Raw genomic sequence first — 25,732 nt, 5'->3', positions numbered from 1 at the left:
ACAGTTCCCAATTTATACCACAAAGCCAGCACAACTTGATACTATAATCTGATAAAGATATCAGAAGAAAGGCAAATCATAGGTCAATCTCTTTTATGAACACAGATGAAAAAAATATTTTAAGGAATACTAATAATTCACATGCAAAATATGGTCAAGAGAAACCATTAAATCTAGTCCAATAGCTTCCAAGGGATTATGAAGAGAATATCAAGACAAAGTTGGATTTATTCCAGGAACGCAAAGTTGGTTAACTTTTGAAAATCAATTCATGTAATTCAGCATATTAACAGGAGAAAGAAGAAAAATTAAATGATCACTTCAAATAGATGCAAAAATACATTTGATAAAACTCCATACACACTTATAATTTTTAAAAAACTCTCTGCAAAGCAGAAGAGGTCAGATACGAAAAACCCACAGCTAACATCACACTAAATAGCTAAAGACATCCTTGAGATCAGGAACAAAACAAGGATACCCACTATACCACTTCCATTCAACATAATATTGAAAGCTCTAGCCAGAGTAACTGAGCAATAAATTCCCAATTCCAAACTGGAAAGAAAGAAGTAAAATTATCTCCATGCACAGATGACATGACCATATATAAAGAAAACTCTAAAGATCCCATTTAAAAACTGTTGGAGCTAATAAATAAATTCAGCAGTTGCAAGATACAAAATCAACTCATGAAAATAAGTTGCTTTTCTACACACCAGCGATGAATAACCTGAAGACAAAATTAAGAAAACAATTCCATTTACAACAGCATCAAAAAGAATAAAATGCTTAAGAATAAACTTAACCAAGGAAGCAAATGACCTGTGCACTGAAAACTGTAAAACATGCTGATAAAAATCAAAGAAGACACAAATTAAGTGGGAGACATCCCATGTTCATGGATGGGACGACTTAATATTGTTAAAATACTATCCTTAATATTAAGATAAAATATTACCCATAGCAATATACAGATTTAATGCAATCTCTATCAAAAGGCCAATGATGTTTTCTGCAGAAATAGAAAAACCCATCCTAAGATTTGTGTGGAATTTCAAATAGCCAAAACAATCTTGAAAAAGAACAATGTTGGAGAATTCATACTTCTTGATTTCAAAACTTGCTACAAAGTTACATTAATCACAACAGTGAGGTAAGGACATTAATATAGACCAGTGGAATAGAACAGAGAGTACAGAAATAAATCATCGCATATACTGTAAACACATTTTTGACAAGGGTGCCAAGATCATTCAATGGGGAAAGGGCAGTCTTTTTCAACAAATGATCCTGGGAAAACTGAATGACCACAAGCAAAAGCTGGACTCTTATAACATACACAAAACTTAAAAAAAAAAAAATAGATCAAAGACCAAAATATAAGAACTAAAACTATAAACTTCTTAGGTGAAAATCTTTATGATATTGGATAGGCAATGATTTCTTGGCTATGACACCAAAAACATAGGCAACAACAATAACAAAAAAGATAGACTGGATTTCATAAAAATTAAAAACTTATGTATATCAAAGGATACTATCAACAGAATGGATACCTATAGAATGGGGGAAAAATTTATATTCTGATAAGGGATTATATCCAGAACATATAAAGAATTCTTACAACTCAACAACAAAAATATAAGCAGCCCAATTCAAAAATAGCTTTGCAAAGTACTTGAATATATATTTCTCCATAGAAGATATTAAAATGGCCAATTAAGAGATACTCATCACAAGCCATTGCTGCTGCTGCTGCTGCTAAGTCACTTCAGTCGTGTCCGACTCTGTGTGACCCCATAGACGGAAGCCCGCCAGGCTCCCCCATCCCTGGGAATCTCCAGGCAAGGACACTGGAGTGGGTTGCCATTTCCTTCTCCAATGCATGAAAGTGAAAAGTGAAAGGGAAGTCGCTTAGTCATGTCTAACTCTTAGCGACCCCATGGACTGCAGCCCACCAGGCTCCTCCGTCCATGGGATTTTCCAGGCAAGAGTGCTGGAGTGGGGTGCCATTGCCTTCTCCGTCACTAGCCATTAGGAAAATGCAAGTCAAAATCTCAGTGGGATACCACTTCATACCCATTAGAATGGCTATTATAAAAAATATTAATAATAAAAATAACAAGCATTTGTGAATATATGGAAAAAATTGTAGCACATTGCTGTGGGCACATACAATCAAGCAACTTCTGTGGAAAACAGTGTGATGATTCCTCAAAAAACTAAATGTAGAATTATTTATGATAATTTCACTCCTAAATATATACTCAAACAGACTGAAGGCATGGACTCAAACAGATATTTGTACACTGATGTTCTTAGTAGCACTATTCACAATAGCTAGAAAGTAGAAACAATCCAAATGACATCAATGGTGAATAGATAAATGAAATATGGTATATGCATACAATTTAGCTACTATTCCACCTTAAAAAAAGGAATTCTGAGACATGCTAAACATGAATGAACCCTGAAAGCATGCTAACCAAGCCAGACACAAATTACAATTATTATATGACTCCACTTACATAAGATACCTAGAAACAGGCACATTTACAGAGACAGAGAACAGGTTGCCAGGGCCTGGAAGGAGAGAAAATGGGGAGGTACTGTCCAATGGTTACAGAGTTTACAGAGCTTTTGTTTGAGATGATTAAAAGTTTGGAAATGGACAGTGATGGTGCGTACAACACTGTGAATTTTATTAATGCCAATGAAACGTATACTTAAAATGGTAAATTTTATATTATATGTATTTCCCCACAGTTTTTAAAAAATAATGGAAAAATTTCCCTAATATGATAAACTAGATCTGCAAAAAACTTACAACAAACATCATACTTAACGGTGAAACATTGAAAGTTTTCACGATACCAGAATCAAAATAAGGATGCCCACTATTACCACGTCTATGCAATATTATTTTGGAAGACTTAGCCATTGCAATAAGGCAAGAAAAAATACATAAATATTGGAAAGGAAGATATAAAATTGTTATTATTAATTGAAAACATGATTGTGCAGGTTAAAAAAAATCAAAGATTCTATAGATAAACTATTGGGTATAATAAGTAAATTTAACAAAGATTGTTGGATACAGGTCAATATTTTAAAAATCAATGGTACTTGTATATGTCAGAAACAAATAATTAGAAATGAAAAAAACCTTTAAATATCACTTATAATAGTAGCAAAAGCATAAAACATATAGAAATCAATCTAATAAAAGAAATATAAGACTTCTACGTGCTCAGTCACTTCACTCATGTCTGACTCTTTGTGACCCCATGGACTGTAACCCACTAGGCTTCTTTGTCCATAGGATTTTCCTGGCCAGAATACTGGAGTGGGTTGCATGCCTTCCTCCAGGGGATCTTCCCGACCCAGAGATCGAAACTGCGTCTCCTGCACTGCTGCTGCTGCTGCTGCTGCTGCTAAGTCGAATCAGTCGTGTCCAACTCTGTGCGACCCCATAGACGGCAGCCCACCAGGCTCCCCCGTCCCTGGGTTTCTCCAGGCAAGAACACTGGAGTGGGTTGCCATTTCCTTCTCCAATGCATGAAAGTGAAAAGTGAAAGTGAAGTCGCTCAGTCGTGTCTGACTCTTAGGGACCCCATGGACTGTAGCCTACCAGGCTCCTCTGTCCATGGGATTTCCCAGGCAAGAGTACTGGAGTGGGGTGCCATTGCCTTCTCCCTCCTGTACTGCAGGCAGGTTCTTTACCACTGAGCCACCAGAGAAGCCATAAGACTTCTACACAGACAACTAAGAAACATTCTTGACAGAAACTTATTAAGACCTGGGAAAAATGGAGGAGTATATTTTACTCATGGATCAGAAATTCAGCATTATAAAGATGTCAATTTTCCTCAAACTGATCTACATATTGTTGATACAGTCTCAATCAAATCTCAGCAGAGTCTTTGTGGAATTTCAAAAGTGGATTCTAAATTCATACGGAAATGCAAAGAGCCAAAATGAAGAATAAAGCTACAAAATGTATACTACTAGATACATCAAGCTAGTAATTATATTATAGTATTTGTATTGCTAAAAGGACAGTCAAATATACCCAAAAGAATTGCATATATATATATATATACACACCAAAAGACACATACCAAATAATCTGAACAGACTTTTCCATAATAGCCAAAAACTAGAAGTAACCCCATTGTCCATCAACAATAGAATGGGTAAACGGTGGTATATTCACACAATGGAAACTTATATAGTAATGAGAACAAACAAATGTAACTATTCACAGCTTGATGACCCTCTCAAATAAGTTGAGTAGAAGAAAACATCGCCAAGAGAAAATATTGTATGAATAAATTTCTATGAAGTTCAATATAGACAAAAATGAATGCATGCTATTAGAAGCCAGGATTAGAAGTTACCTTTGGCTCATGACAGAAATGCTTCTGTTAATTTCTTTTTTCTAGGTTTGCATGGCAGTCACAGGGGAGGGGCCACTTTGTGATAATTCAAGCTGTACGTGTATTATTTGTACCCTCTTTCGTAAGTGTTATGCTTCAATTAAAAAGCTGACTAAAAATATTCCAGTTGACGTGGGAACAACATTGATGCTACTAACCCCTGAACTGCCTGCCTCTCGTCTTGCCCTGCTACTGTGGCAGTACAGTGCCAGTGGGCACAGAGAAAAGCCACAGCCTCTCAGCAAGGGCACCTCTTCCTCCATGAAGCCTTCCAAGACTGTCCTCTCATCCCCACCCAAATGCTGCCCCCACCTCCTCTGAACCTACAAAGCTTTTCTCATAGGTATAATAGCCACTCCTGGCACCCTCAGGTAGTCTGCAAGACTGTGAGTTTCCAAAAGGCAGGAGCTAAGAGTAACAGTGGCATAAAAGTTTAACAGTAACCTACAAGTAACTAACAGCATTTCTTGAGCATTTCCTATATGGCAGGCATATTTTCTAAGCATTTTACAGGCAATAACTCGTTTAATTCTCCCAATAACCCTTTTAGGTAGGTTCTATTACTATCCTGATTTTCTAGATGAGAAAACTAAAGAACAGAATGATTTAAGTGCCGAAGGTTACACAACTAATCATTGGAAGAGCTAGGATTTGAACCTGGATGGTCTGGCTCAGAGATAGAAATACTCTCCTGGTTTAAGCAATGGGCCCGAAGATGAAGCCTGGTGCTTGTAGCTCTGGCCACACACACCCAGACCATACACAGAGGAGGAGGTGCTCCCCATACTGTCCAGGCAGGCAAATGTGTCTACGAGTCTGTGCAGAGAGGTGTGTGTGTATACGGAGGTGCACCACCTTTTTTTTTTTTTTTTTGGTCCCCTTCCTTGCAGTACCACATCTTAAAGGCCTAGTTTTCAGAGGGCAGCTGGAAGGCCTAGGTCACTGGGCCTGGGCTCCTAAGTCTGAGGAAGCAGGCTAAGGCCAGCGTGTGGCTTTGGAGGAAAGTCCCTTTCCAGTCCTGGGGAGGAGGGCCTGACCCCCTCCTCAGGAGTCAGGTCCTTGCTGACAGCACTCAGGACCCAGGAGGAGGTGCAGGCTGGGGCTCCTGCCCTGGTCCCAGGTATGGCCAGGGGCCCTCTGCTTCCCACCCCTAGGCCAGGGGTCTGCAAACAGCTCCTCGGAAGGTAAAGCCAAGTAAAGTCAGTCTCCTCTGGGAATGGACTACAGCATCTCACGTCCTCCTCTGCCCTTCACCCCACACTCTGTTCAACCAGCTTCTCCTCGGGTCTGCCCTTCTACTCTCCTGCTGCAGTTCAAGCTCATTTCCTTCTGCTTGGTCCTAAAACGGCCCCCATATCTGCCCAGACATCTTCTTTGTTTCACGGGGAGCTATGGGAGCTAGGGAGGCTCTTCTGCGCCACATCTGGGTGGCTGTAAATGGGCTCCGGTGACATACACTTAAAAATGACAGACCCCCCAGCATTAGAAGAGAAAGTCAGGGCTGCCGACCCCCAACTTAGATCAAACGGTGCTTCCCTTGTCAGAGGCTGTTAAACCTTGGGATGCCATACCGTCCTGGCCCAGGAGCCTGTATTGTCCATGGTGGCCAGAAATGGCCCAGAGAGGGGGCCACCTTGGCAAAGGTGACGCAGCACATCAGGCCCAGAGGCCAGGAGCAGGGCCGCCCAGTTCAGCAAGCAGACCTGGAAAGCAGGCCTGAGAGGCAGGGCACCGGAGAAGGCCTAGCCTCACGTTCCGCCTCTTCTCAGGAACACGCTGGTGACCAGCACACCTGCCTGAGTGCTCGCGTGCGTCCACGTGCACGCCCGTGCGCCTACGCTCGCTCCCGAGCACGCATGTGCCCGCGCGCATGGCCAAGGCCAGCTGGGTCAAAAGCAGAAGGAGAAGGAGCTGCTAGTACAAAGAACTTCTGAGCTGGAGAGCTGAAAGGAGAGCGGGAAGGAAAAGAAGGCCCTGCTTCTCCACTCGGCCTTCCCCTCTCCCCTCTGCCCTCGCCCGACACCCTGGCCTCCCGTGGCGGCTCCCCAGGAAGCTGTGAAACACACAGGTGCAACGAGGTCACCTAGTTAACAGCCTCCCTCCCGCTGTATTATTCATGGGCTCCCTTCTTCCGGCCCGAGCTCCAGTTTCCAACAGCCCTCAGGCTCGGCTTGGCAGGTCAGCCAGCCTGGCAGGTCCAGACTGCTGCAACCCCCACTCTTTACACCCCATGCCCTTCCTGTCTCCTTCCCAGGACAGCAGCCATCCCGTGCTACCTCGGTCCCCAGCTGTCACACACCGCACTTCGGTGAAGGGGAGAGCTTCGGTGAGGAAGACCAGAGAAAGAAAACTTTAGCTGAGGCAGACATGAGATGCTGAAGTTCCCAAAGGGGGCTATAGAGCGCTCTGTCTCTCTCTCTCTCTCTCTCTCTCTCTCACACACACACACACACACACATCAGATTGACCGGCCCAAATATGGTACTCTGAATAGTTGTGAAAGCTCTTGTACTTTCTGTGCCTTGCACAGTGCCCGCAAACAGTAGTCCTTTGATTCGTTGACTTACACACTTTCCCCAAAGAGGGGTGTCAAGTTGCTGGAGTGGACATAAGCCATCAAGCCATTCAAAGACACTGCTGTTGGAATTTAGAAGTGTTTGTGATATTTACATATCTATCTGCATATCTCTTGTAAATCCTGCATAGTTCAAGTCATTAATGCATAATGACAACTCAAAAATATTTATTTACTGAGCTGTCTATATATCACAATTCATGTATATCTCACAAGAGTCCCTTCCTCCCCGAAGCAAGGGTCAGAAGGGTTTTTCCTTCTGCTGAGAACACTGTGGCTCAGAGGATGAAAGCACTTGAGCCGACCTAAGAACTGTCACACAGTCTTCCCAAGCCTGCCAGGGGCATCTTTCTTCACCGTTCACACATATTCCTCTGCCTTATGGTTACCATAGGTACAGCAACACAAGGAAACTACAAGATGAATCCATGGTCCTCTAGTCACTCAGGTCAGGACCCAGAGTCCAGGCCAGGATTAAAGTTCGGCCAGAAATACTGAGGGCAGTTCACCAGCAAGCCTGGCCAACAGCAGTGGGAAGGTGTGCGGCAGAGATTAAACCACAGGAGTCATTGCATTCGACCCCCCTGGTTTTACAGCTGAAGTTAGGCTGGGGTCTCCAGTCTAGGCAGGAGCAGAGAGCACTGACATGGCTGGCCGTCCCACATGGGGCAACCTGATCCAAGCAGAGGACCTGTAGTCCAAGCTGGTGAACTGTCCCCCTCATTTACTCCCATGGATGTTAAGTCACTGCCCAGCCCTGCTCTTAAATGCCTGGGTGCTGTAGGCACCTGAATGTCCAACCCCAGGGCAGAGTGAATCACAGGTAAAGTCCACAGGGCAGTAAACACACCTGACGGGCCTGGACTGAAAGTCCACCCCGCCACTGCCTCTGTGCAGACCCAGCGGGGCTCACGGGTCTTTTCCGGACAGTTTCCATCTGCCGAAGCAGGGATCTGGCTCTAGCCCTCTCTAAGAACAGTACAATGAGAAGAACATAGTAAGGATTAAGGACTCAGCCTGCCTTGGGCAAATGACACCCCACTGCCTGCTAACTCTGTGACTCTGGGTACATTGCTTCACCTCTCTGTGCCTGACTTCTCACCTGTAAACTACACCCAGCAGAAGTCCCTGTCTCATTTGGTTGTTGTCAGGACTAAGCAAGGGGTTTTGTATGAAGTGCCAAGCCCAGGGGCTGTCACACAGTAAGTGTTTAATAAATGCTTCCTGATGTTATTTTCATCCCCGAAACTCTACGTTTATGACAAAGATCATATATCAACTGGCCATCTGTAGCCTACATGCAGCTTACATGAGGGCCTTTCCCAACAATATATATTACACAGGGTGGAGCATCACCAACTCAATGGACACAAGTTTGAGTAAACTCCGGGACTTGGTGATAGACAGGGAGGCCTGGCTTGCTGCAGTCCATGGGGTCGCAAAGAGTCAGACACGACTGAGCGACTGAAATGAACTGAACTGGGAGCCACTGACAGACCCCAGAGGCCTAAGACAGTGCCTGGCACACAGTAGGGGCTCAATAAAAATTTGACCAATGAATGAATGGCTTCATGGTGTTTTTAAATACTTGAATGGGTTGCTAACATTTGAAATACAATTTTGTAGTTTTTAAATCTAGATTTCCAGAGAATTTTGAGAAGTCGAAGTGTCTAACCACACTTATCCTGCATGCTGCTTTACAACCACAGGCGAAAACCGTAGCAGCGGTGCCCCCTTTTACATGGGGCGAGTGTGTGCGATTTGCCCAGTGTCCGCATAGCCAGCCTGACTCTCTTACACCCGCTGCCCAGACAGACTGGACGTTCTGGGCACCTGAATGTTCACCCTGGCCCAGGTCAATCAGGTAAAGGCCAGACAGCAAGGAAGGTCTGCATTTACCCAGCCCCAGAGCACTCTGTCCATGGCATTTCTTGCAAGCCCCAAGATCCCCTCCCAGTCTTCCTCCCATCCCAGTCCAGCGGGAAAAAAATGGGCCTTCAGGTCTGCTAAGCACCAGAAGCCCCCTGGCATCCAAGCCCCACTACTTTGGACAGGCCAGACCCTCTCCTCCAGAGGACATAACCCCAACTGCTCTGGGTTGCCCCAACTTCCTCAGCTGTCCAAGCCAATGTCCTTCTTGCTTGGAAAACTCCCAAGTGTAAAAAGCAGCAGAAAGATGAACTTAATCCTTATCTTTCTTTTAGAAAGTATGCATAGACAATGAGATACACACACACACACACACACACACACAGACACAGATAAGGTGCTTTTCTAAAACACTGCTAGCAGTTCCAGGCTCCCTCTATTTCAGTCTTCTAAGGAGAGGGGATATTTAATCCCATGCTTGGTAACCAAGATGCTGTGGGATACTGGGGGGCTGCCTGAGAACACATGGGCCCCTCCCCACCTTCCACCCCCCTCCCCAGCCCTGCCAGGGCTCAGGCCCATGGAGCTAGACCACATCTTCCCATTCTCCAAGAAGCCTTCCCCAACTCCTCTGTCTTCTGCCTTTAGCATTTCAATGATCCTCTGTTTTCTCTGTAGCTCTCCTGACCATCTGTAATTGTCTTGAGTGTGTATTTATTATCTATCTCCGCCAGTTCAGTACAGTAGCCACCATGGCCAATGCTGAGTCCAGCTGAGAAGTGCTATAAATGCGAAACACACAAAAAATTCCAAAGTCTTAATTAAAAAAAAAAAAAGAATGTAAAAGATCTCATTAATAGTTTGTTATATCGATTATTGCTAAATGGTAATATTTTGGATACAATGGGTTAAATAAAATAGATTATCAAAAATAATTTCATCTATTTCTTTCAATTCTTTAAAATAGCTACCAGAAAATTTAAAACCATGTATGTGGCTTGCATTGTATTTCTATTGAATAGCACTGCTGTAGATGATGCTCAGCATAAATCCCCAGTCACTAGATAAGCCTGGTACACAGGTGATGCTCAGTATTGGTTAACCGAATGGCTAAATGAAAGGTCTCCCCAACAGTGGATGTAGGACCCTAAAACACAAAGGAAGGACCTCCTGCCCCACTGTCCAACACACGCTGGTTTTCCTGTGACAATCTACCCATGCCTCTCCTAAGACAAAGCCTCGGGCCTCTGTAGAAGGGACAGAGAGAGACTTGGCTTAGAGTTCTGTCACCACCTGTCCCTGAAGATAGCAGCTCTTCTGGCCCCAGGAGAAAAGGTCAAAATCAGTCTCCTCCCAGGGCACGGGCAGGCGACAGCCAGAGAAGGGATGCAGAGGACTGGAGAGTGAAGCCCTGGGTAAGTCCGGGGCAGGATGACAAGTCTTTTATCTCTGTAGCAAAGAACAGAAGAGGGGCAGAGCTAAAGGGAAGCCCTTTGAGGGACCCGGCCCACCCTGACCGAGCCCCAAGGAAGCCAGGAAAAGCCAGCACTTCTTGGGGACAGGACCAGCACTGCAAATGAAGACCCAGACACAGTCCCAGCCACCCCTTCTGTTTTCTCTCCCTTCCCTCCCTTTCTCTCTCTCTTTTGCTCTCCTCTATTTCCCTCCCTTGATTTCACTGGCTCCCAAATTACAGCCTTCCTTTCAGAAACAGACACAATCAAGGTGGTACACAGGGCCCTTGTCAGAAATGGCATTGCAGGTCCTCTCCAAATGGAGCATGGCCTTTAAAGAGGGAGGCAGCACTGCTAACAGCCTGTCCTGGGGAAGATACATCTTCAGGAAGGACTCCCTCCCTGCTAGGTTGATCAGCTTGCGGGAGGCTCTGGGTGAGTGTGATTGCAGGGTCAGGCCCTGGCTGCCAGGGACCAAGAGACGACGGTCTGCCTGGCCTCATGCTGGGGTGGAAGTAGCTGGGCTCTGCCCTTGATTAGCCACCGCCCAGGCCCACCGCACCCCAGGAGAGGGTCTAGAAGCAGCCCACTCCCTGACTGTGAGCCTCAGTTTCTGCACCTGTAACGTGGTACATGGTACATCCAGCTAGTTTCTAGGGACTCTTCTAGCCCTTGGCATAGATGTCACAAACTCAAATGGCTAAAGGGGCCAGGATATAGTGTAAATAAATAGGGTCAGATGTGAGGTGACAGGGAATGTGGAGACTGAGGAGAACTGAAGGCTATAAGCGCACCTGTAAAACTCACGTGCTAGCAAAAGCCAGGGCAAAATCATAATAGTGGTTACTTCAATGAATATAATGAAAAACTAAACAGTCTCTAAAAATAATGCTATAGAAAACTCTGTAGTTACATTATTTGATTATAATATGCTATTACGTAAAATAGGAGTATCACACACACACACACACCCACAAAAAGAACAGGAGATGGCCTGAGGGAGCCTCGTCAAGCCACCAAGGATGCATCAGATCCAGCTGGGGTTACACACATGCACACATATGCAAAAACCCATCACTTTCATTTAAGATCTGTTTACTTTATTGTATGTATATAACCCTCAAAGCATGTTCTAAATAAAAATACAAATAAATAAAAAGGGGTGGCTGCAACTCAGCCCCAACCAATTACTGTCAATTGGAAACACAGACCCAATGTTTCCTGTTCTAGCCAGATATGCCAGAAATCTAGCTCTTTATTACAAAAATGCAGTTTTTTAATGTTGCTAATAATTAATGCAAAATGAAAAACCACAACCACACATGCATACATCCTCAGGCAGAACTCGATTTGAGAACTTATAGATTGTCCAACTCTCAAAATAAGGGGAGGTTTCACCTCTTTGCTGGAATACAATGTGCCTAACACATGACTGAATCGAAAAGGGATAGTAAAAAAGCTACCACATTCTGCATGTGTACCATGTGCCAGGCCCTGCACAAAAGGCTTTCTGTAGAGTTTCCTTCTTATTAATGCTGACAGCAAGCTTGCAGTATAATTGGAAATTATTCCCATTCAACCACTGAGAAAACTAAGGCCTGGGCAAGGCCTTAGCCTTAGCTCAGGAATGGAAGCTCTACCTGCCTCCAAGCAGCCTCACAAAAATCAGAAAGGGAATAGGTTTATGATCATAATAATAACCAACTCTTGCATGAGCTGTTAGACTCTGCAAAGGAAAGATCAAAACTACAAACGCTAAGCCTGAGCCTGCTGTGTCACTCTCGGTGTCACTGCCTGAGGCCCCTGGGGCTGGGAACAGACGTCTGATAGCCCCGAGCCCCCAACAATACACGGAGCCTCTCAGACTGTCACTGTTGAAGGGAGACAGAGCCCCAGGAGCATGATCTCTGAGGCCCAAATACACAGCCAGAAAGAAGCAGCAGCAGCAGCCCGTACCACTCCCCGGGACAGAACCAGATTACATTTCACAATGAAAGACTAGAAAGCTATCTCCATGTGGCTACTTCTTAAATATGCCAAGTTTCTCACTGACACCCTTCTAGTCAATAGTGTTGGTAAGAGTATGCGTTTTCTGCCTTATGGAATTCAATAAAGCTATTTTCATATTGAACCAAAATAAATATGCTTCTATTTATCTCCATAAATGCTCTAATTCTTCTGAATTGACTCTTCCGCACAAATGATCACTCACCACTCTTGTAGATAGTTAGATCAAGATATGGAAATTTCCAGCACTCCAAAAGCAACCCTTAAGCCGTAGTCATCACACCCTGGAGCAACCATGATTCTGACTCTGTCATATAGGTGGGTTTTGCCTACAGGTGTGCCTTTTACTTGGGACCTGTGCTTTTCTATTCTCCACAGTCCCCACCACGCCCTATCGTCTTACACTTGATGCTGCTTTACTCTCTGGTCAGATTCCCAGCCCCTCTAGGCACATGAGTTTCTGCCTCTACTCCAAAGGCATTTGCCCAGAGCCCAGGATACAGCAAGATGGGCGCTAGCTGCCTAGTCTGAATGGAATCAATGTGAATAGTTAAAACCGGTTATAAGCATACTAGATGCCAATGTAATAGACACTGAGTCAATGGACAGTGATTAAGCATCAGTCCCTGCGGATACAAGAAGGAATAAGATACAGCTCATGCTGAAGGAGCTCACGGTCTAGTGAGACACCGGACCGCTGCAGAGTAGGGCAAAGTGCGACGTTAGGGCCTAGAGTGAGGAAGACACAGCTAGGGAGTTAACCGCCCCTCCCACCCACCTGACTCATGGTACTGTCCACACTGGTGCAGGGGGCTGGAGCCCAGAAGAGCCTGTTCCCCTCCCCACTTCTCTTCCACTGGAGGCAGAATAACCCCATTCTGAAATAACCCATCCGGCAGGGTCCAACTCACAAATAACTTTGCACACCAATTAAATGGACAAATAGGACTACCTGGGGCCAAGAAAAACGCAAATCAAGGCTCAAAAATAATTTTCTAAAAAATGAACAAAGGCAGTTAAATTAATTTGCTAAAAAAAAATCACCATCACGTTTTAAAACAATGAATTTTGTTTAAAACCTGAGGGTTCTAGGAAACAGTAAGACTTCTATTGACCACGTTGTTTTTGAACTCACGGATGAAGGTATCTTTCACTTGAATGTCACTGTCTGTTAATTCCATGACCATGCCAACCCACGTTCTCCCACAGCTCCCCCCGGCCACTCTGCCTCCTGGCAAAAAGGCCAGCACAGAGGAAGGACAGTCGTCTTTTAGTAGGTCTAGGGTGCACAAGTCATGCCATAATCTTTCGCCTGTGATACCGCTAGCCCCACCAAGGCTCTGAAGTCCTCAGATCCCCAGTCTCAGGCCAGCCTTGTCGGTGTCAGGGTCACCATTATTCCTCCAGAGGACCATGAGTGGTGACTTGCACCATGTCTTGGCATCATCCTGTTTCTTGGGCCTAGGGGCCTCCAAGGGCACCGGGTGGCAGAAATGGGGTGTCCAGCCTGGGGTGGTGGCAGGGGTAATTAAGAGTGGAGCTTGGTTGGTATCCTCTCCTCTGCTGACTGCCCCAAATTAGCATTTCTGCAGCTCCCTCTGCATAAATCCTGAAGACCGTGGAGAGGTGTGATTGATGGGTCATTCCATTCATTTGGGAGGGACAGATGAAGTGGAGGACAGTTCCTTAATTCTTTCTCCTTAAGGGACAGCATCTACCCAACCCGAGGCCTCCTAGAGGCAGAGCAGTTTATCCAGCTTCCAAAAACCCTGCCCCTTCCGCCCACTTCCGACTGGCCCATATGCAGCACACATGGCAGTGTTTTCATTACACAGAAAACTGAACTGCTACTTGAATCTGTATTAAGATGCCCAAAACACAGTTACCCTCCTGGCACTAGCAGGGAATACCCTCAAGGAGCCAGCCGTCGACAATTAATCCAACCCTACCATAAATGTCCAGGAAAAGAAGTTCCAGTCTCAATCTCATTCTCAAACCTACATTCTTATCCAGTGACCTTTTTGACACTCTTTCACCAAGGGCTGTGAAATGCTCATTCCTGAGAAGGTACTGTGGAGCAGGGCTTCTCAAACTTTACTGATAAAACAAACCTCTCAAGGATCTTGTCAAATACAGATTCTGATTCAAGAGGTCAGGGGTGGGGTGCAAGAGTCTGCTTTCTAACAAGTTCCTAGGTGATGCTGATGCTGCAGGTCCACAGGCCACACTCAGAGTAGCAAGGCTCTACTAGACCTTCACCTCCCAGAAGTATGTCCATTTTAAATTAGGGCTTCAGAAAGGCGCCCTTCAAAATATTAAGCTCAAAGAAACGAACCTCAAATGGTGAGTTTGCAGGTAAGGTTGCTTGTTGGGCAGAAGAAATATCTGGGAGGCATCCAGGACCATCCACCATCATAACCCTCAAATTAACTTCTTTGGTAAGCAGATGTGAGAAGCCCAGCTTTTTGAGGGGTCAGGAAGGTGGAGACAGACATGTATATTGCGGCTCAGCCCAGAGAAGGCCAGGATGTCAGTCAGCTCTGGGCCTCTCACACACTCTCGAAGCTCTCCACCACCCAGAGCAGAGCCACCTGGTTCACACCTGTCACTTCTGTAGTGTCACCTTTCCAGCCCACAGGGTACTCTCCCTCTCTGCCGTTCAGCCACTCTGCATCCCACTCTCCACTCTTCCCACAGCACCAAGCATCCCAGTTCCCCCAGTTAAGGGGCCTCCTCCAAGCCCCTCCACCGCAGTGACATCTGTTAACCCAGACTCATAGGTGCTGACCACCCTCACAGGTGCTGACCACAGTGCACTTATCCCGCACCATGAACCAAACATTAACTCCAATCCTGGTCTCCCCCATAAATGGGCTGACTCATCAGCACCTCTCTTCCTGGCCCCCAGCCAGGCTTTTCCAGCCCACCCAACCCTGGGTAGCTTAATTGTCCCCTGGGCAACTCTCTGACTCCACCCAACACACACACACCCACACCCACACCCACACACCCCACCCCCACCCCCCCCGCCCCCCGCCCCCCCGCCCCCCCCCCCCCCCCCCCCCGCCCCGTGCCTCTCCAGCTTATTTTAAAATCCAATCCAAATTGGGGCGGGGGTACTTGCTAAGCGGCTGAAAGGTAAGGGTCAATGCTTTCTCTGGTATGAAGGCAAGGTATGAAAAAAGAGGCAGGCGCTGCTCTCTGAATTACTGGGGAGGGTGGGGCGTGCTACTACCCAGGAAAGGCTAATTTGTCCCTAGTGGACTGCTGACTGCACAAGGGCTGCGGGTTGGGGTCGCAGGGGGCGGTGGCCGGCGGCAAGGGCACAGGATCTCGGCCGGAGGCACGGAGGTAGCGGCTCTAGGTGCTGGCTCCGCGGGAAAGCAAGGCACTGAGTGCCCTCCGGCTGGTGCCGCCACCACCTTGGCACGCACAGGTTCTGCAGGCGTCCCGGGCTGACCTGCAGGGGAGACAGGGGCTGCGTTCCTGAGTGCAAGCCCCTGGGGACAACCAGCACTGCCGGTGGCCGGGGAAGGCAAAGCGCGAGCCGCACAGGCTCCCTGCTCCTCGAGGGGTGCGTCTTCCCATAGCCGGCCCAGAGCCCGGAGGATGCAGGGGTCTTTTGGGGTCTCTGATGGGCACAGAGATGTGATGAGGGGAGGGGAGAGCTACGTGACTTTAGGTCCCTCCAGTGCCGACACCAACCACCCGGTGGGGTTGTGCCCCACCCCATCTCCACTGTCCAAAGGGGGATCCAGAGCGCAGAAGGAGACGAGATCGGACCCCAACGCCCTCTTTGCCCTCGAAATTCTCCCCACCCCAGACCCAAACCCTCTCTCAGGCTCAGAAAGCAAAGCGCACGAACGTTCCCGGGTCCAGGAAGCGAGGTGGGAAGTGGAGTGCCTTTCCTCCCAAGGCCAACGCGGAGGGAATTCGAGTTGCCAGGAATCAAAGTTGCCGCGCGTCCAGCCGCGGGCTGGGAGTGGGACCCAGGATGCAGGCTGGGAGCCGGGGATGGAAGGAGGCCCCGGGCGCCAGCCGAGGGCGATGGCCGTGCCGAGAACAAGTGGTTCGGCGGCTACGGTCGCGACCCCACAGCTCCAACTTTCCCACCGCGTGGCGGGTGAACGGCTCGGAGAAGGCGAGGGAAGCGGGGAAGGAAGGGGCGGTGCGTGGCTCTTGGTACCGTGTGCATGTGCGGAGCGGCGCCGCGCCTTGGGCTCTGCTCTCCGCTGGATCGGCCCCGGAAGGCCGCCTGCTCGAGTGCTGACCACCGCCGCGTCTCGCCGCCGGTGCGAAGGCTCATCCGCGGCGCGCTGGCCGCTCCTGGGTCCCCTTCGGCCGTCCGCTCGCTGTTGGCCGCTTGCCGGCCGCAACTTCAGGCGCGCCGCGGGCTCAGACGAGGCGCGCCCCAATCGTCCCGAAGCCCGGCACCTCGGCGCCCCATGCCCGGGGCCGGACCGCCCCGCCCCGCCGGGATCAGCGCCCAGCAGCCGTCGGACGCGTCTTCTCACCAAGCATCGCGCTCGCAGCCCGCGCCCCTCTTTCTGGAGCCGCCGCCGCGGCTCAAGTCCGCGATCAACTTTCCCTCGCTTCCTCCGCCCTGCTCGGCCCCCGCCACCCAGACCCCGCCTCCTGACGCTCCCTCCCTCACCTCCCGCCTCGCCCAGCCCCTGCCCGCCTCGCCGCGCCCCACTGCCCACCCTCCCACCACGGTGGGCGCCAGGATCCCTGAGCCCCCTACCCCTGACCCCGCTCGGACCCCCGGGAGCAGCGCGAAGCCGGGGCCAGGCGCTTAGGGCATGAATATTTCAGTGCTGGCGAAACTGCCCTCTGCCGATGTCATGGCACCGGCTGCTGTGGCAACTCGACGAATCCCCCAAAGGGGCAAGGAGGAAGCCAGAGAAAGCGGCCCCAGGTGCATGCGGGAGCCGTGCTCCGCAGGGCCGCCCACTGTCCCGCAGAGGGGTGGGGGCCAGGCTGGCCTCGGGCGGAACGGGGAAACACTCCCGGGAAGCCAGAACGAGCGGGTGCCCAGGTCTAGGTAAGCCTGCGCCATCTGTTGGCTTTAAGCGCCCCCTCTCTGCTCCCAAAGTCGCTCTGAGCCCGAACGGGGCTGTCCCTCCAGTCACTGGGACCACTTAGCTGTGTTGGCTCAACCAGCTGGCTTCGCCTACTCCACTCATAATCTCCCATCTGTGCCCTCTCCATCAATCAAAGCTGACAATATCCCCAGGTGCTTACAAATGAGGGCCCCGAATTAGAAGAAACCTGCGCTGTCACCTGAGGACCCTCACCCATGCAGGGTGCACACCTGAATAAGGGTCTACAAATTTCTTTTTGCACATGTATAAGGTTGGAGACTTCATGACTTTTCCAGACAGCTGGAAACAGGAAGAGTCTATACTGGCATCCTTGAAGATGGTCATTCCCTGACCTTGATCTTTACCTCCCAGGGCTAAACATTCTGAATTCTTTTAACCATTTATCATATGACTGGATGTCTGGACCTGTATCAGCATATTGACAATAGCTGCCTGGAGTCAGGCACTGGGCTGAGACTTTTGGCCTGACTTCATTCTAATCGCAACACAGCTTTTCTGGTAGGTGTGTCATTAGCGTGGCTACATGAATAAAACGGGCTTTAGGGAAGTGCATGTGGAGAAGGCAATGGCACCCCACTCGAGTACTCTTGCCTGGAAAATCCCATGGATGGAGAAACCTGGTAGGCTGCAGTCCATGGGGTCTCCAAGAGTCGGACACGGCTGAGCGACTTCACTTTCACTTTTCACTTTCATGCATTGGAGAAGGAAATGGCAACCCACTCCAGTGTTCTTGCCTGGAGAATCCCAGGGATGGCAGAGCCTGGTGGGCTGCCGTCTATGGGGTCGCACAGAATCGGACACGACTGAAGTGACTTAGCAGTAGCAGGGAGGTGCATGAGTTACCCATGTGGTGGAGTCAGGTACTGAACCTAGAATCTACCTGCTTCCAAAGCTCCTGTTCTTTACCATTTACTCATTATTGCTAATATACGCTAGCTAACTGAAATAGGTTTTGGAGATGTGACAGAGGAAGAAATAGGCTTGGTCCTTGTACCTTGCAGAGCTTCTCTAACGGGAAAAACAGTCAATGAAACACAAAATCAGGTAAAATTACAGTCAGAATTGGTGCTAGGAAGAGGAATATTTTAATGGTACCTGGCCTAGGGGACCAGGGAAGACTTCTTGGAGGAGATAACACTGAGCTGAGATCTGAGGGCTGTACGATGGGGAGAGAGAGAGTGGGTTTTAGGCAGAAGAAACAGTATGTGCAAAGGCCTCATGGTGGGAAGGAACTGGTATACATAAGGAAGGGAAGGAAGTCTAGAAGGGCTGGGGCGCTGCAAAGGGTGAGGAGGTCAGTGAGTGTAAAGCCACAGTGGGAGCAGGGCCCGGACGCACAGAGCATGTTGGCTTAATCAGGGTTTGATCTCTATCCTAGGAGTGCAGGCTTTGAAGCAGATGGTTGGGGTGGAGGTTGAGGGGTGGGAGTGTCATGAAAATAGGAAAAACAGGGAATTGATTGGGAGGTGATAGATGATAAGAGCATCTTTCTTCAGTTAGAAATATTTACTTACCATCTACTGTGTGCCAGGAAGTTCTCAACCAGGAACAAACCGCACATTTCAGACTAAATCCATCTTGCCCCCCATTTTTGTACAGAGAGTTTTAGCAGAACGTAGACATGCCCATCGGGTTATGACTCCTTTCATAGTAAAACTGCAGAGTTAAGGAGTTGCAACAGAGATTCTTCAGTCCACAAAGCATAAGATATTTACTATCTGGCCCTTTACAAAAAAGTTGCTAACCCCTGGGAATCTTGACACTGGGATACATCAGTGGATAAAACACACACAGAAATGTATGCACACAAATCCCCCCCCAACCCCCACCCCAGAGCTCACATCTCTGTAAGCTATCTCAGCTGTCCAGGTATCAGAGTCCTGGCCTGGGGTGGTGATGTAGAAATGGAGGGAAGGGATACTCAGGAGGTAAAAAATCTACAGACTTGGGAGATGGAGTGATGCTGGGGGTAGAGAGGGAAATGTCATGGAGACCCCAGGTTACTGGCTTGTGGAAATCAATGGACAGGGTGCTATTCTCTGAAATAGGGAGCGAGGGAAGAGGATCAAGAGGGAAGAGAAGCGAGCCGCACCCCCTCCCCCACTCCCTGCCAGGGTGTGTAGAGTGTGAGAGGCCAGTGCAGTGACTGAGTGCAGAGTCAGGGAGGCCACTGGACACACGAGTCTGGGGCCTGAGGACAAAGGGCAGGGCTGGAGATGTGGTCTGACAGGTCTCAGGGAGTCACAGTTTCAGATGGCGATGGAGCCAGGAGTTGGGAGATCTGGTTTCTAAATTTCAGACAGCTCTCTAACTGGTTTTGACCTAGACATGACTTCTCTTAAGACTCCTGTTCCTCATTCATAAAATGAAACTACTGGAAGAGGTGCTCTTCAAAGTTTCTCCAATCTTAAATCCTTCTTTCTTTCTGCTTTGCCACCTCTTCTCAAACTATGACTCCCCAGGCTTTCTGCAGTCATTTTACAAGTGAACAAAACAGCACTGAATTCAGCTGAATTCACCTCCTCCAATGTGGGCATCATACTTCTGTTCATAGAAATTCTTGGGCAGCCACTGTTATTCCACAAGCGTTTGTCAAGTGCCCGCTCTGTGCCAAGAACCGTGCTAGACCTAGGGTGTCTGTCTGAGTGCAGCCCACCCACAGAACTGCTTTGAGTGTGTAATAGGGGATTCAAAGCAACTGTGGTCATGTAGTGATGGAAGAGCTGAGAATTCAAATAGGGGAAGATAAGGTGACTCAGTTCAGCAACAGCAGAAAGCTGCTACCCACCCTAGGCTGGAGGGACGAAGAGAGGAAGCAGTCACCAGGATCAGGGCACACAGCACAAGATGGGAGCACAGTGGAGCTGGCAGGTGGGAGCCAGAGACACAGTTCTACCAGAGACACTGCTTGAGGTCAAGGATGAAGAAGAGACACCCTGGCTTCTCTCCCCCAGCTCTGGCCTCCCCCAGCACCTCTCTTTGGCTGACCCCAGCCAGAAGCTGCAGACCCAAGTGGGATTTGGGGTCAGTCCTGCTGTGATTTGAAGCAAAGCAGAGGAGCCGGGAGTGGATCTGCCAGGAGCAAGCCCACACTGCACACTGGGGACACAGCTATGAATAACAGGCTGTCTTTGAGGCACTCCCAGTCCAAGAGGGGACAGATATATAAATCAGGTACAGGCTGACAAGGTAGGTGTCACAAAGCGGAGAGGTAGTCCAAGGAGAGTGGGGTGATGGATTCTCAGGAAAGTTGAGTCCAGAAAAGCTGTCTGGGCCAAGAGACTTAGGGCTGAGTTTTGCTACGATGAACAGGAAGTCCACAGGGAGCAAAAGCACAGGGGCATCTCGGGTGGAGGGAAGAGTGTGAGCAAGGTCCGGGGACATGTATGTGGACTCTCCCCGCAGGAGCCGTGGAAGCTTTCTGACCCTGTAGGCGAGTAGCAGCCCAGCTATCCACACACCAAGCAGCCAAATGCAAGATGGCAGCATCTGCAGGAGACTCTGAGCTGGTCAAGGGAACTCAGTCTCTATGCCCTGAGCCAGCGCCTTCTCCTCTCCAGGGGATTATTCCCTGGAATGCTAGCCTTTCTTCCTGACTGGAGTTTCCATCTCTCAAACCATTTCAGGGTTGTCCACCAAGAGCTCAGAGTTCTCCCCATCTGCCTCTCCGTAGGAAACCTTTGCCTCTCCCCCAAACCTGTGACTCCCCCAAAATGTGACTTTGGACAAGTCTCTTGGCCTCTCTGAGCTTTGGTTTCCACTTCTGCAATTACGACCATGATGCCCGCCCAGCCTTCCTCCTGGGGCAGTGAAAGAGCACTTTGACAACCGTAAAGAACCATGGAGATGCTGCCAGCCCAGGGCCCAGCATCATACAGACCTCCCTCCTCCTGGGCGGAGCTCCCTGCTGAGGAAGGACCAGGCCCTGCTCTAACAACTGAAAGGGAAGGCCCTCTACCACCGTCTCCTGGCCACAGGGCACAGCACGTGGCCCAGGCCAGCCAATCAGAAGCTCCCCTCTCAACTTTGAACCTTGAAGAGAATCACAAAGTTTAGAACTAGTTTAGAATAGTTCAGAAGTTATGGAAAGTACCAAACCCTGCCTGACAGCACTTGAAGCCTGACCTGGGCTTCATTCTCAGCTGTGTTCTTGGCGACCTGCTTTATTCGGTCCCTCTCTGTTTTCTGGGCCTATCCTCCAGCCTCTGTTTGGTTCTATAAGAACTCTCCCTTATCTAACTAGCAAACTCATTTTCTGCATCAGCTAGCCAGAGGCTATTTCTGTTGCTAGCAACTATGAGAACCCTGCCAGGTACGGACCATATGAAGATTCTCCTGTCAGTTGTAAGGGATTACAGAGCAACATGGGGTCAGATTTGCCAAGGTACCTCCATCCCTTCTTTTCCAAAATTTAAGAAAGAAGGAAAGAAAGGGAAAAAAGGAAGGAAGGAAGAAATCGAGAGTAAGAAAGAGGGAGGGAAGTAAGGGAGGGAGGGAAAGGGAGGAAGGAAAGACGGAAAAGAAAGAATTGATATATTGGCTCTTCCTATATCAGAATGACCTTGTCCATGTTTCTCCAGAAGTGGCCACATCTCTGAGTGGGTTCATCTTTAGCTCAGAGATACATTTGACTTTAGGATCCTCAAAGGCAGAGACAATGTCTTTGTTCATTCATCTAGCAAGCATTCCTGGAAGGTCCATAGTGTGCCAGGCTCTGGACTGGGGGCTGAGAACACAGAGAAGCATATGACCTCTTCTGGCCCTCAGAGAAGCTGTAGTCCAGTTGGAATGACAGCTACAGAAATAAGTAGCTGGGAGGCGTAAGACAATGCTATTCGAAGCCAGGACCAGGTGCAGCAGTGACAGAGGGGCTCCAAATAGGTTACAGTTTCCTAACCAAGAAAACTGGGCAAGACTTCCAAGAGGCGAGACCCCTGAAGCAGAGCCTTGTAAGATGAGTGTGCTTGGCCAGATAAGGTCAGCAAGCGCGTCTGTGGTAGAGGGGCTGTGTGTGTGCCAAGTCACGGGGGCATCACATGGGTTAGAGACTTCAGGTAGTGGAGCAGTAGGGCTGGGCCCAGTTGTGCTGGGAGGGGTGAGAGAGGAGTCTCAGGAGAGGGGCATGGGCTGGATCATGAAAGGCCTGGTCTGGCACACCTGGGCCTGGCGGTCACTCAGCAAATGATGCTGGAGGCAGAGGGGGCTGGGCTTGGAGGCAAAGATGCCCCGTATGATGCCTGACGATACTAAAGAGTATGATGGGCTAAAGGATGGAGAGGAAGAGACTGCATGGCCCCGCAGTGGCCCTGGGCTGGCATCTTGGAGGAACGGGCACCTCTGCTTCACTGTCTCTATATCCTTAAAATGCCAAATACTCCGGTGGCCCTCTGGCACTCTTCGTGAGAAAGAACGGGAGGAAAGGGGCCAAGGGAATCCAAGTCTGCTCTTTTAAATCTGTCCTGCGTATTAAACCACCTGGGACTGAACTGGCTTCCCCCTGGGTCCCCCAGCCCCGACTGGGGTGCTTTCCTCCCCTCCTTCCTTCCCCAAGAATGGAGGTGAAGCAGGGGGTATAATGGGTCTTAGCCAAATTCTCTGAGCCTCAGCCTCCTCGGTTGTAAGTGAGCCCCCAGCCTCCCCGAGGGCCTCCCAAGGTTGCCATTCAGGACGAAAGAGAAAAACACACGCTCAAGTGCTTTATAAACCGTGAAAACAAAACAACACTCACAAACAAGCCTCATCCCTGTGAGGGCCGATTATTATTTTTAACGGACATAAACGCCTCTCCTCTGGGCGCCCTCCATAACAGCCTCCCTCTCCCACTTCACGTTCCCTGCCCGCCCCCTCGGTTCCCAGCCCTGAGCTGTGGCAGAGCCCCTTTGTCGCTTCCTATCTGCATCCCGCCCGCTCCCCTCTCCCGGGGCAGCGCCTGCCACCATAAACCAAGCATGTGTGCTCCTGAGTTTAGTTTGTGGGCCCTCGGAGCCTGGCACAGCTGTGGCGGCTGGATGCTGCTTGTGAACGAGCAAGGCTGGAAGGCGAATGGGGTGGGCTGGGGCCACCCATCTGCATAGCCGGGGCCTGTCCCCGGGGGTGGAGGGGGTGGGGGGGTGTGCCCTGAGGGCATGGCTTCCCTAGCCTCTCCATGGAAGCTTATCCCTCCCCCACGAGGCCTAAGGAGCCAGGCTCCTCCCCTCACATTTCTGCCCCGCTCCCTGCTCCCCTCTCCCATCATTTATTTATAAGGTATTCACAGCAAAATGAATGACAAAAAGTTAGGAGCTAATTAAAGCTGGCACAGATTGGCACATGGGGGCATGAATTATGCATTGGTGCAGAATGGCAGTTGGTGGCAAGACCGGCACCATGTGCCCTGGGCACTAGTAGGAAGTGGGCATGGGGTCCCCTGCTCTGCCAGGGTCCCCTGCCCTGCCTCTTGGAGGGGGCCCCCATCCAGGCCCCTCTGTATTTCTCTGGGGGCAGCTGGAGCTGCATCCACCACCCCCAACCATGGGCAATTTCTCTTCCTACAGCCCAGCATGTCATGGCTGTGAGCGGCATCAACACCACGATCAGAGGCTGGACTCAACCCACAGAAGCAGGTCCCTGGTTCTCCTGGCATGTGCTTGCTGCAGCCTCCAGGCAAAATGGGCAGGGCTGGGCTTCTCAAAGAGTGGGGGAGGCAGCAAAGGCTTGAGACCAGCCAACTAACATTGATATGAGCACATTGGAGCTGGAAGACGCCTTTAAGACCAGGCAGTCCACACCTCGAGGTGCCTTCACAGATGGAAAACCTGAAGGGAGAAGGGTAAGCTTTCTACGAAGCTACACAGAGAATAATAGTAATAACACCATTAATTTAAAACAGATTTTGTGCCAGACACTGTTCCAAGTACTTTGCATGGATTATCTCATTCAATCCTCACATGAAAAAGTGAACCAATCTGACAGATGAAAAAACTGAGGCAGCACAGAAATGAAAAGGCAGGTTGCCCAAGGTCACGGGGAGCAAGGTCTGAATTAAATGAAATCCAAGCAGTCAGATCCCAAGCTCTGCCCATGTGTGGGCCCAGACAGTGGTTCTCAACCCTGACTGCACTTCAGAAGCTCCTGGAAGGAGGGCTAAGAGTGTAAAATCAGGATCAGAGATTTGGATTTGATTGATCTGGCTGAGAACTGCACAGGGCATTTTTGAAAGCTCCCTGGGTGATTGTAATGCGCATATGAAAACCACTAGTCTCAGGGGGAGGGGGATGGATATTGACCCCAAAAGTCACAGATGCAAGTTCTTGCTCTGCTGCTCCTGACTGTGAAGCAGAGCGCATGGCTCGCCCTTCTGGGGCCTCTGTTTCCTCATCTGTAAAATGGAGTTAGTAACTGCTTGGGCTCTGAAGCTGGGCTGTTTGAATTTAGCCTGAATCCTGCCTCTGCCTTGTGAAGTTCTCAGTTTGCTCATCTGTAAAACGGTGACAGTACTGGTATAGCTGCGAGGAGGGAACGAGCTGATGAGTATGAATTGGTGCCTGGAAGCCATGGTCGTTAGCTGTCCTGGGAATGGGAACCTTGCCCCTCCTGGCCCACAGGGCTGGGGCCAGGATCTAAAGAGGACCTAGACAAGGCCGCGAGGCTGTGCGCGTTGGCGGGCACAGCGAGAGGCTGTCGGTCAGCAAAGACCGGGTCTCCCAGCTGCCGGTCCCAGACCCTGACTTTTCCTTGCACACTGGAGACGGGAATATATTATCAAGGCAGGTGCTTCAGACCACAGACAAGCTACCCCTCTCGATGTGGTGTGTTATCCTGCCAAGTAATGTTCTGTGGACACGTGGAAATATATAGTTTGGGGCTGGGGTTAGGCAGGGGTGGGAGAGAGAGACATTGATTATAGAACACTTCTCTTCTTTTGAATTTTGAACCATCTGAATGGTTCAAATACAAAAATAAATATAAGGGGAAGCTTCAGGCAGAAGGAAAGTGGTCCCAGATGGGAGCTTGGATATTCAGGAAGGAAAGGGGGTGACAGAAAGGGAAATACAGAGAAGTACACATGAATCTTGGTTGTATAAAACAATACAACCAATGTTCAAAATACAGAGAGAAAATTAAAATACATGGCCCAACAGCACATGAATCAGGGAGGGGGTAAAGAGAATGAGAATGTTCTACAGGCCTTGCATCGTCCGGGAAATGGGTTAAAATGTGATGTGTGGGAAACATTAATACATCAAGGATGGCTGCTCTGGCTCTCGGCTAACCCTAAAAGAACCATAAATGGATGGATAG

General features: G+C 49.0%; 1 protein-coding gene across 5 annotated transcripts in view; it reads right to left on the bottom strand.

Moving 5' to 3' along the window:
• CDH23 (cadherin related 23) overlaps positions 1-25,732 on the bottom strand; it is a 460,382-nt gene that overhangs the window by 417,541 nt on the left and 17,109 nt on the right. The window contains exon 1 of one of the 5 annotated variants that reach the window (XM_059882628.1): positions 16,534-16,927. The exons of the other annotated variants lie outside the window; for them this stretch is intronic. The gene's annotated coding sequence lies outside the window, so the exon portion shown is untranslated. Of the gene's footprint in view, positions 1-16,533; positions 16,928-25,732 lie in introns of those variants that run through there. 5 annotated transcript variants of the gene reach the window in all.

Source organism: Bos taurus, chromosome 28 (assembly GCF_002263795.3).
Source record: "Bos taurus isolate L1 Dominette 01449 registration number 42190680 breed Hereford chromosome 28, ARS-UCD2.0, whole genome shotgun sequence".
NCBI classification, from domain to species: Eukaryota; Metazoa; Chordata; class Mammalia; order Artiodactyla; family Bovidae; genus Bos; species Bos taurus.
Note: the sequence above shows the minus strand (reverse complement) of the source record. Positions and strands in the feature narration are given on the sequence as shown.